Raw genomic sequence first — 14,578 nt, 5'->3', positions numbered from 1 at the left:
CATGCTTGTAAACAAAGGTGGCGCTGCGGTCGGCAGCGACGCGGGGTGTAGGCAAAACCCATTAACGTTGGCAAAAACGTAGCATGCCTACCACGCGCCAAGCCGCCAAGCGATGTTGCCCTCGAAACCAACTCGCGTACGCACATATTTCAAAGCGTGAGCGTCGCTTGTGGTTAGAAACATTTCTGTTGGTGACCGGAGAGCAGTTCAGCACTTTTTCAACCTGTTGGCCAGACGGAATTATATGGCTAAGCGCTACATAAACTTCCTTCAACGGCGCGGCTACGGCAGTCGACTAGGTTGACTTATTAAATGAAACCGATCGAGAAAGCACGAGGTATACAGGTCAGTAGTCTCAAGATTTGGGGGCGATACAGCATACCCGATCGCTAAGTACAAGAAGGACGACGGGATGCACGACGCGAGGCAGCTTTTTCCCATGACGAACCATTGTGATGTGCCTGCTCTTGTCTAGCCGCTTCAGTGCGGAGAACGCCGAGCGCTACTGGACACTGAAGCCATGCAGTTACTTTAAATGAGTCATGAAAATGCGATCTTCGCTGGTAATGTCTGAAAAAAAAAATGCTTTTTTATTCGCTTGGCTTTAACAGAGGTGCACAGGCGAATGGAGAAGTTTACCTCGAGCTAACAAAGTTACCCTTGCTCTGCAGAGCTAAATATTTTAAGTGTTTCTGCTTGGAGGCCTTATTGTGCTTGATAACTGGCTTTTGGTCTTGTATTTGCTGTTTCCGTCGGGTTCTGATTGACCAGCAATTGTAAAATTCAGGTAATATGGGAAATAACACTGCATGATTTTGCCAATACCTTAGCGACATCGTTTTCAAGGATAGGTGGTGAAAAAACGTACAGTCTTTGTCAAAAGTAACCAGGCTGCACGTTTTTCTTCTCAGTCGTATATTATGCCGGCCCTCAAGCACTAAATCTCTGTATGGTAAGAAGAACCATCAAATAACTTTTTGATCTTTAGGGAAGCCGTGAGGGCTCTGTTATACGAATGAGAAGCAAACCATGGGGCCTGGTTACTTTTTACAAAGACTGTACATTTTGTAGCTCGTGGAAGCGAAAATAGAGAAAAAACTACGCGTCGTATATTCCTACTACCGGACTACAGTGCTGCTTCAAATGTTGCGCTTAGGGTCCCGATGAATGCTGAAGGCGACTGGCAGCAGCTGTTTTTTATTTCTTTTTTTTTTAGCGCGAAGAGATGCCCGGGACGTAGTCCGGGTGATTGCCACCTGAACACGGTCCCCTGCGTTCAATTTACGGGCACACCCACATGGATTGTCGCGTCCAGACTTCTCATAATGAGAGCCCGACAGAACGCGAACAAGCTGCAGACGTTGATTCTTAAACTGTTCGCCGCGTGACTGAAGAGCAAACATTCGGATTAAGAGACGCAAACTATCATATTTTGATGCAGAAATGCAATACTAGCCGCGCAGCCGATCCGTCGCCGAACTTTTCCCGCTCCACGGCCGCTGCTCATCGCTTTGGCCCATATCTAAATGCGATAAACTTGTGGAAACTTGTGCCGCTGTCTTTCTTTAACATTGCGGTTCAACCACCCGCAGCACAACTCGCCGGAATATTGCAAAATGCGTTCAAAAACGCTCAAGCGTGGCATACCCAAGGCATGCGGTACCGGCTTTTGCCTACACAACGAAAGTCACTGCTGACTCCAGCGCCGCCGCATCTCCGTGACGTCACGGCCTGACGCTTGTCTATAGTTGTCGGCACCGCGCGTCGGAAAAAATCATGTCATGCCAACCGTTTGCCGCACAATGTTCCGAATGCTGCCATACGATTCAACATTTTGTGCAGCATAAACATACTAGTTAAGTTAGAACCTTGCTCACGGCGGAGAACCGGCGACCTATAATCGGGAGAATCGGCAGCCTATAATCGGGCGCTACGCATCATGCGTGGTTCGGGTGTTCACCAAGACAAGCGAGATTGTTACTGCATCATTTCTTCAAGGTATACTGCTGGCCGCCGCGGTGGCTCAGTGGTTACGGCGCTCGCCTACTGACCCGAAAGACGCGGGTTCGATCCCGGCCGCGGCGGTCGAATTTCTTTGGAGGCGAAATTCTAGAGGCCCGTGTGCTGTGCGATGTCCGTGCACGTTAAAGAAGCCCAGGTGGTCGAAATTTCCGGAGCTCTTCACTACGGTGTCCCTCATAGCCTGAGTGCTTCGAGACGTTAAACCACAATAAACCAAACAACAGTAGGGTGCCTGCGCTGTCCGTCGAGATACAGCAGCATGATCGAGCACGTTGCTTCCAAACCGAGTCATCGCCATGATATGGCTTTTAAAGCGCTTCCATCACTAGAGGGGACAACTTTTCTTGGTAGAGGCTGAAAGAGACGGGCTTTGTCCCAGTGCCGTGTTCCATCCCTGGGGATGAGTGTAGCACGCAGGCCCTGCATGCAACTTCTGCTTCTCGAAATTTGGTACTCATCAAATATTAATTTTACACTGCGACCTAAGTTAAACTCGCCGAGTATGAAATTTTGTCCTCAAAAATGAGTATTTTATGGTATGCTGAAAACGAGAATATTGCTTTCTTGCATGAAAAGTAGAGCTAGTGAGATAGCGACTGCGCAGTCGCAAACGGCACTGAAATTAACCAGAAAATTTTCAACCCCTACAGCAGCGAAAAATCCAATGCCTCGGCACTAGCGACCGGCTCGACTCTGCACGAGATATGTAGCGCATGACATATTGGGATCCTGATCCCGGCCGCAACATCCGCAAGAATCCCCACGTGCTGACATACTCCCTTTTAAGGGCCTCGGTTTGTCGGAATTAACCTGGGCTCTCCACCCCACAGGCAGATCGAGAGACAGCCGGCAGCTGTAACAGTGGCTCTCGCGCACCGCCGCGGTGGCTCAGTGGTTACGGCGCTCGTCCGCTGACCCGAAATACGCGGGTTCGATCCCGGCCGCGGCGGCCGAATTTCGATGGAGGCGAGATTGTAGAGGCCCGTGTACTGTGCGATGTCAGTGCACGGTAAAGAACCCCAGGCGGTCGAAATTTCCGGAGCCCGTCTCTACGGTGTCCCCCATAGCCTAAGTTGCTTTGGGACGTTAAACCCCAATAAACCAATAAACCAAACGACAGCGGCTCTCGCGGTGCGTCACATGCCCATGCGTCATCGAAGAGTAGGAAAGACGCAATGCGAGCGCTGGATGCGTGCATACGATGTCTCTTGACGTGCTTTTAGCGGAACCTGCTCGCTACAGCGTGTGCAGGCAATAAATGTCTCAGGTTGTCTGTGGGATAACAGTGCGCAGGGCGGTACAGGAAAGACGCAGCCGGAGGAGACATGCACCAGTGTGCTTGACATAATTCATTACAGCACCGTTTTCCTCCGACAGTTCTGATTTCGGTTACAGAGAGAAAAAATTGAAGTTAAGCCGTCGTCTCATGGGAATTGAAGAAGCGCCCCAACCATTCTCAGCAGACGAGGGAACAGCGAATAAACCATTGGTCTAAAAGGGCAGGTGTGGCAATTCAATGTAGCATCTTTTGACGTCGCATGCCACGGACTACGAAACCGTAACTCTAGGAGAAAACCAGTGCTGCAATAAGTTATGGAAAAATCACTATAGTAGGATACAACTTAAAAAAAAAAAAAGCAGTTGCAAACACTGGGCCGTGGTCCGCGGCATCCTGTATTACTCCGCAGGCCAATCGCAACAGTATACGAAATCACCTTTTTAATGTTTGGCTATACCAAACAAACCACGTATCAAAATTCTAGAGCTGATAATTTGTTCTTGCGATAAGATCCTTGTTTAGGTAACAAGAAAGTTTAACCAGCGGACTTTTTTTTGCCGTGGAGGAATTCTGTGCGCGGAGGCTGAATGTGGGCGGAGCTTCACTGCAGACTTAAGTTGTACCCGACTATAGAGACTATCTTCTACCGCTGTAAAACCCCTAAGGCCCTGCGCACTGTTACCGCCTTAACACAGAACCCAAAGATTTATTGTCACTGCTCCTTTAAAGGATTTCGGTGCAAAAATAATGCTTTATGCATTGAATCTTCTTCACAATGCAAGTATAAATGACACTCAGACCTGAGTACCCATGCTACAAGCACATATTGGTTTGAGTCAATTTCTACTCAGGTTCCCGAACTTATATAGACAGTGTATCGCGAGCTTAACACACGTAGCACCTTTCGAGCGTGAAGCCAGCCAGTGGAAACAAAGAATCAGTATCTTGTGGTGGAACAGCTGCTCGCATCATGGCCCGCATGGTGCCCTACTAGATGCGCGAAGTTTTGTGCTTATTACCTTTTTCTTATTCGGGGCTGCGTCGCTGCGATGGTCGGTGCGCAGAATAAAAAAAAACAATTTCCAGAGGGCCGACTCATGCGGGCCGGGCAGGCGTTCCACTTTCTGCGCTTCTTCTCGGGCAGTGCACTTCTCATGCTTTAATTCTGAGCGGTGGAATACGGACTGCAGGCAGTGATCGTTTGGCGCGCGATGGCTACGAATATAGCTGAGAAGACAGCGGCTGCCGGTGACGTTTCTTTTTTTTAAATGTCCGTGTCATACAACGCTGCCAAAGCTAGCGCCCTTGTTCGCGCAAGCTAAGACCGTGTCCAAAAAGTAGTTCGCCATACAACCAGTACCCGCCGCGGTGGCTCAGTGGTAAGGCGCTCGTCTACCGAGCCGGAGTACCCGGGTTCGAACCCGACCGCGGCGGTCGCGTTTCAATGGAGGCGAAACGCAAGAGGCGCCCGTGTGCTGTGCGATGTCATCATCATCATCATAATCAGCCTGACTACACACACTGCAGGGCAAAGGCCTCTCCCATGTCTCCCCAATTAACCCTGTCCTTTGTCAGTTGCCGCCCACCTACCTTTCTGCCGTCCCCTGCTACGTTTGCTTTCGCTTGGAATCCACTCCGTCACCCTTAAGGACCAGCGGTTATCCTGCCTTCCCATTACGTGCCCTGCCCAAGCCCATTTCTTCCTCTTGATTTCAACTAAGATGTCATTAACCCGCGTTTGTTCCCTCACCCACTCTGTCCTCTTCCGATCTCTTAACGTTACACCTTTCATTTTCCGATGCCAGTGCGATGTCAGTGCGATGTCAGTGCACGTTAAAGATCCCCAGGTGGTCGAAATTATTCCGGAGACCTCCACTATGGCACCTCTTTCTCTCTTTCTTCTTTCACTCCCACCTTCCTCCCTTCCCTTACGGCGCGGTTCAGGTGTCCACCGAGATATGTGAGACAGATAGTGCGCCATTTCCTTTCCTGAAAAACCAATTTACCAATTTACCATACAACCAGAGTGAACACAGGCGTATTTCTTTTCGACAGATCTCAAGTAGCGCAATTGCATGGAACCTCCTGCACTTCGTTTTACCTCTTATGCCACATTTTCGTGCTGCGGCTCATCGAGACTTGGAGAAGTAAGAATGACATGTGACAGTACAGGTGTGATACGTGGCTGGTAGGGCGAATCGCTGTGACTCCATCCGCACCTAAAAAGTGGTGCAAACTCAGTGACAATTATAACTAGAGAGCCCGAACACTGAGCGCCTCATCGACCGTGAATCTCCATGCTAGCTCTGTGTTTTAAACCGCTCTTTGTTTTCGTCCAAACGCTTACCGAGAGAAACTACTGATACTTGATTGAGTAATATGGTTATGCACCATCCCTCCGCTGCGTTGCAGCTGCTATGTATGCACCGATGTAGGCGACATCGATCTGGGTTCAGGGAATGCTCTAGAATTTGCGTCGCAGAGTCGTACGCGATCACCCAGCGGAAATCGAATAACAAAGCAAAGGAAATCGTGTACCACTCGGTCAGCATGGAATCGAACTTTCGACCTTACTATGGCAGGTTCGACGAGCTACGAGCCTATATTTTCTTTTATTGTCTGGCTAAACCCTGGGAACTAATTTGACTAACTATCCGAGACGCTGTGCTGTATGAACCGCCTGAGCCAAAAGGCTTTCGTTCACCGGACGCGGGCGGCGTTGCTTGCCAATGGGGCTCCGGAATAGGGGCTCCACCTAGTATTGTTAAGGGAAAGGGCCAATAGGGCCTACCCCAATCACCTCTCTGTAAAAAATTTAATGCACGATAAATGTTTTTCACCACCACCACCACCTTCAGAAGCGCCACTCAAAGTTTTTGAACGCATGAGAGAGCCACCTTCCATCAGTTGCTGCAATAATGACCGACGCTCGCAACTGCGAAGACGTTCAGGCACCCGTTCTGCAAAAAGTCTCGCGTCGTCGCTGTTGTGAGCGAAAAAGGGAGATAACTCACCTGCCCCTCGGGTGGTCACGTGAACTTGTGACGTCATCACGACTTGCAAATCGTGGCAGTAGGCAGGTAAATTAATGATCGGTTGCGAGAGGTTGCTCGGGGAGATCAACCGGGGTTTCACAAGCACCACCGGTGGCTGTGTTTGAAACCTACCCTTACAAATTTTTTTTTTCAGACAGTCTATAGACTTTCCATAGACTTCGGACTATAAAGTTTATAGACTGTCTATAGACAAATCCTAGAGAACAGTCTATAGGCAATACAAATGCTGTAGACAGTATATAGACAATCTATAGATTTATGGCCATACACTTCTAATAGACTTTTGTCTACAGACAGTCTATAGACTATGAATAGACAAAAAGAAATATCTATAGGAAGGCAATAGAGTCCATAAGAAGTCTATAGACTGTCTATAGACCATTTTATAAGGGTATCTGGGCATCGCTTAGTTAACCGCTGCACCACTGTGTCAGGAGCAGTATATGACTCCCCGTGATCTATGAATGTAGAGCTGAAAATGACCATGTCTGCGAAGTGATACGCACAGCCTATACCCCCCGGCTGCTGAAAGGAAACCATTAACACTATCGCATCATACGCTTAAAGGAGCTCTGCAAGGGGCGCTCAGTAAAGTTACGGTGCTAAACGACGCCGCTTCACGAATGTCCTCCAGCAACAACGGTGACCAAGGAAGGGCATGCAACTCGTAGTAAACGCGACTGTACGCACAAACTATGCAGCAATAGCCGAAGAAGCGGCAGGTGACTTGGCGCTGATAAACCCGCGAGCTGAAGTGGCGATTAAAAAGCAGCCATTGGAAATTTTGCGAAGGGCACGGTATCTCCCATCTCCTCGGGAATTCTCACGAATCACCCGAATGGGGGGAAAGACGCGGAATTGGTCTGGGTACTGGCTTACTCGTCAAACACGGGGAACGAAGCAGACCGCCATAAAGCTCGAGGATCTATCGGCTGAGCTACGTGGATGATAATTCGGACGTTTTAATGACAAGAGACGGCCTTAAAACCTATCGCGAGATCACTCAGCATTACAGACCCACCTCCGCATAAAACCTAACCAAAGAACAGAAGACACTATGGGGATAAATCCAAACTAGAACCCTCCTTAACGCCGCCGTTCTAAGCCATGTGCGCCCCGATAGATTTAAACAGGAGTGCAGCATATGCGGTGGCCAAGCCACCGTATAGACTACATCTTCTGTTCATTCTAAAACAGCGCAAAAAAGACACGGACACCAGGAAGAGACGTACAAACAGGCGCCGAGGATTTTATTGCAGAGACACCACCTTATATAATGTGGGCGCGCAATAAAACTGAAAGTAGTGCGAAAAGACACAAAAGGAGAGGGAGTGAAAAAATCAAAGCATACTTGTCGTCAAAGGTTTCACAGATAAGCAGAAAGATACATCACTTCTTTGTCAGATAAAAGCACTGATGGCGCACTGACACACGTGTCTTTGTTAAACGCCTTAATCTCTTCCCTGGTGAGTTTATCTGCGTGCTGGGCTAAGACTTTGCAGCGCTCTAATTCAGCCTCACATTTCTCAGTTTCTGGGTGGCATGCGCTAAATGTTCTGTAATGTACGGTGAGGTGTCCTTTTGAACCCGTTTTCATATCATTATTGTGCTCTCGCAGCCGGTCATTCAGGCATCTGTCCGTCTGCCCAATGTACTGAGCGCACATGGTCCCGCGGGGGACCTTTGCTGCTCAGCTCCGACCTGAAAATACAATACAGGCCGTCACAAGAGCCCAAGAGGTCGCCGCCAGCCTCCACTGACCGCCGCCGCCAGGGAAATAAGCGCGCTCTCGTTCTGGGCAGAAGCGAGCTTGCGACGCTGCGCATGACCCGCAGAAACCGCGTTTACATTTGGCTTTCAAGTCTCATACCACATCTAAAGCACTGTTCGATCTTTAGGAGTCACCGCGCGTTCATGAAAGGTAAACCCTCGTAAGCACCGCACGAGATGGAGGATCCTCAACTGCTCACTGCCAGCCAGCCAGCTTGCCTGCGGTGCGGTGCGGTAGGACTGACGTCATACTCGGCAGGCAGCTAGCGTCCAGGGGTGCGCAGAGTGCGGCCCGGCGGTCACCCACGAAACATTAAACATACAGCCATCCGCTCAAAAATACCCGGAAAGATGACTGTATAATCGAGTTACTGCATCTTACCAATGAAAAATGGTGCTTTTTCAATATTTTCAGGTTTTTATTCAGCATCCGCTTAAGGTTGTGAGTGACACCCTAGCATTTTTTCTCGTTTTTTTTTTTTATATTGGCCAAGCTCGGCTGGCGACAAGGGCCGCTGGGTTCGGCCAAGTAACGTCAATCCTCTGAGCCGCTATCCCTGGAAACGCTCCATTCAAGCTTTACACGTTAATCTGAAACGTAATGCTTATGTTCAACGCATTCGCGGTGGAATTTACCTGCGTCTACAAAGGCAGGGGGATGCTCGCTTTGATTAATCGTCGGAGTATATACAATCTGAGTCACCGCTAGAAAGAGCTGGCCAGAGTTCGACCCGAGTCCAGCCGCTCGGAAGAAACAGACTGCGCGGGCGGCGGTCGACGAGGCCATATGGCGCCGCCCCACGGCCGGATTGCAAACTCGTTTAATTTCGAGGATTACGTCTCCGCAAAGCACGATTGCGCCGACACACAGCGGCGCGGGGGTTTCCTCGGAAGCGGCGGCGTTGGATGGGGAGCATGTGTACTAAGCCTACCTTGGTCTCTCCACGCTTCGGTGTACCCACAAAGGGAGGCGGACAGGTGCGTGCGGACGCGCACAGAGCGCTGCGACCGCAGATTTATACAAGTGCACACCCGCTCCGGCGAATCACTGCATACGTGCTTCGTCCTTCGAGCTTTGATTTCCGTACGTGAAAGCACGCGGCCCTGCTACCGTCGCCCGTGCTCGCCGAGAATCGAATCAGCCCGAATGTATACGCTTTCGAGCAGTACACGCCGCATACAGAAAGGTTTTGTTTGTGTTTTTCACTTTTTAGGTCGGAAGTAGACATAATGTTGGAATACGAGTGAACATTCGAGATCACAGGTGGGACGCACCTCGCACCACGTAAACAGAGGAAGTACAGCCTTTGTCAAAAGTTTGGAGCCCAGGGGGTTTTCTTTTGAGGCACACTGTGTCGTTCTTAATGGATCTCTAGCGCTCCAAATTTCCTTGGCATGAGAACGTTTCTGGTACTGCCTCCTGCAATAGGTAGGACTTCCATGAATGCTCCTTGAGTCCCAGTATAAAGCTTGGAAGTGAACCCCCTGGGCTCTAAACTTCTGACAAAGACTGTACGTATTAGGCTGGGTGGTTTCTGACTTTCCGGTGCCATCGTATATACCAGAACCCTAACGTAACAACACCAAACAGAAAAATATTAAGCATGAAATGCTTTTAGCCCCCGTTGTCGGCAGTGTGGTAACGTCACGCCGAGACCGAGATCCACTCATCCGGGCACTGAATTCCAGTCATCCGCGCTCTGGAACGAGAACATCCGGGCACCGCACGAGACAACGCGAATTAACGAGACTCTGTAAGCCCTCCTACGCGACCGGCATGCAAGCGCCGGTTGGTCTCCAAAGGAGTCACAAAAAATAACTGCTGCCAGTGCCTTCTCAATGTTTATCAAGATATCAGTCGCTGTGCGTTTGATAATGCACGGAATTATAATTTCCGATTTCTAATAACGCGTGCAAAAAGCACATAAATGCCACGATACACTTCGTTGTCGTACGTGATCTCCTAGGGGCTTCGCGCATCGAAGCAAAGCCGCGCAGGCGGACAGGTGCCCGGGGGAGAAGCGCTGCGTTCAAAGGGCAAGGCATCGCGCCGAACGGGTGGTGGCGTTCCTCCCTTCCTTTACGGTGCGGTTCGGGTGTCCACCGAGATGGCAGAGAATTACTCCGCCCTTTCCTTTCCTCAAAAAACCTTGCGTTCAAATGGCAAGGCATCGCGCTGAACGGGTGGTGGCGTTCCTCCCTTCCTGTACGGTGCGGTTCGGGTGTCCACCGAGATGACATTAGGCCCGTAAACATTTCATGCTTACTCTACTCTCGGTTACGGGAGAGGCAGAGATTTTTTTTACCGTGCTTATGGTTGGCACAACCTTCGCTGCAAATAGAAGCCGTCTGTCGCTGTTGTACCATTTTTGGATTGGATTGTAAAACGTTTATTGCCAACAGTCTGAAGGGCATATAGGCCCCCCGCCTAAACGACGGCCAGAAGGTCTTGGCTCCTGGCGGCGTCTTCGGCCAGTTGGACGACTTTTGTTTGAGTCTCCGGATCGGAGCTGAGTAGGAGAGCCTCCCATTGTTCAAGTGACTTTATTTTTTGTCCCTCCAGGGGGGCAAAAGGGCATTTCCAGAGAATATGGTTGAGATCCGCTTGGCCTTACATTGCTTACACTCGTTTGAATATTGTCCCGGATAATAACGACTACACATAACCGGGTTCGGAAACGTATAAGTTTGGAGACGGCGCCAAGAGGTGGCCTGATTCTTTGTCAATGATTTATCAGCAGCGGGGTACTTTGTTCGATTGAGCCTATAATGTTGTGTGATTTCTCTGTAACCTACAAGACGATCCCTGTCTGCGAAGCCCTCGGTATGGCCACTGGCTCGGAAAGCAAGACCTCGAGCCAGTTCGTGAGCTGCTTCATTTCCAGCCAGAGATGCGTGTGCAGGTGTCCAGACTATGCGAATTTTGCGGTCGTCCCTTGCAGTCCGCAGGATTCCGTTCGTCAGAGGGGAGACCCTCCCCTTGGCAAAGTTCATCACTGTTACCTTTGAGTCACTGACTATCATTAACGCATTCGTGCCCACTATTGCAAGTGCGATGGCGGCTTCTTCTGCAATTTCGGATCATTCGCAGAAGTGTCAAGTAGGCGCTGGGTTTACCAATTCGGACCCCCACCGCAAAACTTTTAGAACTAGGTCTTCACAACACGTTGGATGAAATTGTGGAAGGCGTGACAGCCTCGCAGTACGAAAGGCTGTCGGGAAGCGTTACAGGCAGGCAAATCCTCGCGAAACTAGGAATAAATTACGAGAGTCAGCGAGGTCCGAAAGTGGACATGCTTAAGAGCGTGCGCGATAGGCTGATGATCCCACCACTACCGAAAAACATGCATCCCGTCCACCACAAGGATCGCAGAGAGAAACGGGCCCTCGGCAAATGTTTCAAAAACTATCCGATAGAAGACGTGGCCTACGTGGACGCAGCTAATTGCGGGAGGGGGAGAATGGTGATAGCGGTAGCTAGCGCCGAGACATATCTCCGAGCCGGCGCTTCGATCACGACGGACAGTCCCGAAATTGCTGTTGTACCAAAAAATGTTCTAACGGCAACCCGATTGAATGATGGAAACTAGTTCGTCTTCGGCCGCAGTCTGCTGGAGGCGAAGTGCGGAGAACGCCCGTGCACTCAGTAAAGGACCCTACTAGGCGGCCCCTTTGCCACTGCCCGCCTCACAGATGGATAGTAAGGTGGGGCCTACAGAGAACGACCACTACTGTACCGCAGGATAAGACAAAAAGGTGAATTCAAACATTAAAAAAAATTGGGTGTGGATTAGTTAAGGTCAAGCCTGGATATGTCGAAGCGAAAAGCTCTCGCTGCTTTTCAGCCAACTCCCAATCTACCACTTCTTGATCGGTGTTTCTGCGCCGTCCGACTGTTGCTGCTTCTTCGCCTTCCATGGCGAGTGTCTGCGCCTGTTTTATGGGCAAGCAGAACCATTTACAGGGAGCAGTTTGTTCTGTCCACGACAGATGGCGCCACTAGGAGGTCCGCCACTTCTGGCCTTCGAAGCCGGCGTTAGCATCATCGACGCGCAATGCGAAACGCTGCTGTGCAGCTTGTGTACGAACGTCAAGTGACTCTTAAACAACCCAGCTATAATACGGATGTCATGCATATTGCTGAACTAATTTAGCCGTGAGTTAATTTAGCTTTTTGTTGAATTAATATCAGGAGCTAATATCCCTATGGTGTAGTGTCGGAAAAAAATGGACGCGCTTGTTACATAAAGGAAACCGCGACACGATTGCCACCGTTTTTAGAGCGCAGCTCTTTGGCGTCCGTTCCTGGGTTTCGCGTCGTCGTCGGCGTCGGCGTCGGCCTCGTAACCAGCTCCGCCCCCAATGTCACGCTTTTCAATTGGTCGAAATACTCGTGACGTCACAGTGCGCGAATTTCAAATGGGGCCAATTGTACTTTGACTAGTAACCATGCAACCAATCAAAGGGATCGTATAGTGATGCTGCAACTAAGTTGGTCTGAGTTTAGTTAATTGCTTAATTAATCAATTAGCCTAATGAAGAGGTCAGAAGAAAAGAAAAGAAAAGAAAGACGCGCGCCGCAGCGACAACAGCGTCCGCGGAAGGAGACGCTGCTGAAAAAAACAGATAAGTACGAAGCCGCGTTCCCTCCACCACCACGCACTTCCCCACTCAGTAAGACGTTGCTCGTTTCATATACGTTGTGTCGAACATCCTAGACAGTTCCAACAATTGACAGGTTAATGACAGAACACGATGGATAGAAATACAAGAATATAAATATGAAATAGCCTAATTAACCTTTCTAGTTACAACGCATAAATCAATAAAACCGAGAACGAAATTGGTCGAGTTGGGGAATCGAACCAGGGTCTCCGGAGTGCGATACGAGCACGCTAGCCACTCCGTAATGCCAGCTGAATGGTTTGGAATGAACAAAGGCGCGTGTAGCTAATACGGCGTCTTCGTTCACTCCCATCTTCCCCCTTTCCCTTACGGCGAGGTGCAGGTGTCCACCCAGATATGCGAGAGAGATACATTTCCTTTCCTCAAAAAATAAATTTACCGTCCAGCAAGGCGCACAGCCGAATTGGCGATGGCGTTCTGTGGACTCCCTGGCAGCGTTGCAAGACGCTGTCGCGTTCCACTCTTACAGGCGAAGCTTAACATGTTAACCACACATCAGTAACACACGCAGACAGCCAATGGACGCGTCATTCGCTGGCAGCACTTGATTCATCATTCACAACCACATTCTTAACGTACGCTCCCTTGCCGCACATGCCAAGGACGTACACCACGATCACATTCTGCGCCATTCCTCTGTACTTTGCTTTGCTGAAACCTGGATGGATCCCGAAGAGCCTCTCGAAATCATAGATTTCCTATACTGCTGTGGTGCTCGCAGAGACCACAACAGAGCGGCGGGAGTCGCTATCTACTTGCGCACAGGTCTCTCTGCAATACCAGTCGAAATGTTTGGCACGTCACATGAAGTTGGCGAACTGTGCGCCGCAAAGTTGCCCAACGGCTTGCTGGTAGTAGCTGCCTACTTCGCCCCTACCGCACTCACGAAAGACGTCGTGCACTTCCTGCAACTCGCATTAACCGTCCATCGATCCACACCGATGTTAGTAGTGGGGGACTTTAATGTTGACATAAAGACAAACAGCAATTTCCTAACACTTATGCGGGAGAACATCCCGTCCCTCTCGCTCGTAACGCGTCCCACGGCTGTGACAACCTCGCGAGGCACTTGTATAGATCTCGTCTATGAGACTCAAGCATTGGTGTACCAAGTCGAACATATATCAGTCTATTTCTCCAACCACAAAGCTTTCTTCATGACTGTCAAGAACTGTTAGTGGAGTCTTTGTTAAAGGAATACGTGTGAAAAATAAAAAAAAATTCTGTGATAGCGCATACATGTGTTGCTCGATTTCTTTGCCTCAATCTATCGAAAAGGTGAAACAGCTTATTTGCTGCGCTCAAATTTCGCATTAGGAAGTAACGTAATCGTCGGTAATTTTTGGAGAAGCCGTCTTGCGAGTTCATGCTGCTTCCAAGCAGAACAGAACGGTAATGTGTTGTTCCACGAAAAAATAAACATATCACAAACGCCGCGCGCAAGTTTATTAAGGCGGAAGCCTTTAATTTCTCATCGTTGTAAGCAGCAGTTGTCGACAGAATGTCACGCTTTTCAATTGGTGGAAACGGTCGTGACGTCACAGTGCGCGAATTTCAAACGGGGCCAATTGTACTTTGGCTAGTAACCATGCAACCAATTGAAGGGATCGTATAGTGGTGCTCCAATTAAGTGGGACTGAGCTTAGTTAATTGCTTAATTACCAAATTAGCCTAACTAGTCAGGCCATATAAATAAATAAAACCGATTAAGAAATTGGTCGAGCTCAGGAATCGAACCCCGGTCTTCGGCGTGAGAGACGAGCAT

The sequence above is a fragment of the Amblyomma mixtum genome, chromosome 7 (assembly GCF_055824585.1).
Source record: "Amblyomma mixtum isolate Tamu chromosome 7, ASM5582458v1, whole genome shotgun sequence".
Classification (NCBI taxonomy): Eukaryota; Metazoa; Arthropoda; class Arachnida; order Ixodida; family Ixodidae; genus Amblyomma; species Amblyomma mixtum.
The sequence above is the reverse complement of the archived record's forward strand: the minus strand, read 5'-3'. Positions refer to the sequence as shown.